We start from the raw sequence: 1,977 nt of genomic DNA on the forward strand, positions 1-1,977 counted from the left end.
AATGTAGCCACATTTTTTTTAAACCATTTTAGGTGAGGTGGGTGAAATAAAAAGTAGGTAATTTAGATTTGCTTTTGGTAAAATTGCTATCTCCCATTTGCAAGCAGCTCGGAACCCACGACTCCGGTGCAGCTTTGCACTTATTGAAATCGGACACTCGATCAGCACTTGTGTGCGCAACTGCAAAGTTTCTGGGCCAAATGTGGAGAATATGAAGGAAGGCCCAGAGCCCAACCCCGACCCTATCCTAAACTAGTGGAAGTACATCACCCAAAATCTTATCTGCACCACCCCGTTGTAAAGCCGCAATTAATCAGTCCCCTAGATGCACAGGGCTCCGTGAACTAGCTAGCTTTTCGTTTTTTAGTATCTACTGCATTGTTTTTAAGGTTTAGGCTTATATTGATGAAATTGTTGTGATTTATGCTTCATGATGGTTTTTTAACATTTAAAAATTTTTATTGGGCAGTATATATGCATTCTGTACTTTTGTGGTCTGACGACCGAATAAAGTTTATTGATGAAACACTGCTGTAGATGTGTGTATTTTAGCAACAGCAATTTCTTCATAATTTTGCTCTATTTTACGTAGTAGATGCACCATAATTTTCCTCATCCTGCTGCATTATTGCATACTACATTTCAAATAAATCCTAGTGGTCCTGCCTTCAATGCTTCATTTGCATCATTAATATTAATTGTTGATCATTTAATGCTTGGATCTTTGTTTTTATTAATTGTTTTAAAAAAATGTTTACAAGTATAATAAAAGCCTGTAAAATTATTAACTGTGAATGAACTAAAACACAGTTATCTGACACTGGGTGCTTATTTGCATATAATAAAAGATACATTTCATATTTTAAATGGTCTTCATTGTGCAGTAATCATGCAATTCTGAAATCACAAATCGCTTAAAGAGTTAAACTTTTATAACAAAAATGAAACTAAATTGGTGGATATGCTCTACACGTAATCAACTATTCTTCTCCTACTGTTCATTGCAAATAGTGCCTGTGAATTAATCAGTACTCATTTTCAAATAATCATCAAACATCCCGAACAAACTCATTTTGTGAAGTAATCGAATGCTCATTTTCAAGTCATCTTGAAATTATCAAGAACAATCCCATCTGGTGAGGTAATCAGGTAATAATTTTCAAGTCATCCTCAAGTTGTCAGGGTGAGTTTCTAAACCTTGCTGATGACTTTAAGAGCTTGATGATGTCTGACGATGTGAAAATGACTTCTACAGTAGTTGGATGATCATCCAATAACTCTGGGATGGCTTCTAATGTCATCCTGTTTGACCTGGGGATGCAGGAGCACATGCGGGTGGACTCCGCGGCAGGCAGCAGGCACGCTGAGGAGCTGAGCACAGAGGCAGCCGGGCACGCGTGCAGGTATGCTGGCCTCGTCGCCAATGTTGTGTGTCAGGTCAGGGCCTAACACGTGGTAGGGAACAGTAAATGAGAGGACACAGACTGCTACTTAGCCGGAAAGAACCCGAGCGGTCTTCTGCCTTATTTATTTATACCCCGGTGCGAGCCCGCCCCGGGGTGTGCATGGATGCGTGTTGGTGGCTGCAACAATGTATGGAAGAGCCCGTGTGGCTCTCTACACCCATGGATACAGGTATGTGATTCCATGTTACATCATTGGGTTCTGACAATGTATTCCAGAATGGTGGAGAGTTATCTGTTGTGTGAGGAGATACTTCATGTACCTGCTTGTCATTAAATATATAACTACAACTTGAACCAGAGAAGCATTCGTTGTTATGATTCATTCTGCGCATGCGCATTCTTTTCTCCCGTCACCCTACGGGCCGGCGAGCAGTGTCTGCTTCCTGCGCATGCTCGGTCTTCCCTCCTGACTGCTGTACAGGTATCAAGCAGTGTCTCTTCTGTGCACGTGCGCACTCGGTTCTTCCGGAAGTGTAAGCGTGCCGGAAGTAGTTCTAGTGATGGCAGGATG

The sequence above is a fragment of the Lissotriton helveticus genome, chromosome 7 (assembly GCF_964261635.1).
Source record: "Lissotriton helveticus chromosome 7, aLisHel1.1, whole genome shotgun sequence".
Classification (NCBI taxonomy): domain Eukaryota; kingdom Metazoa; phylum Chordata; class Amphibia; order Caudata; family Salamandridae; genus Lissotriton; species Lissotriton helveticus.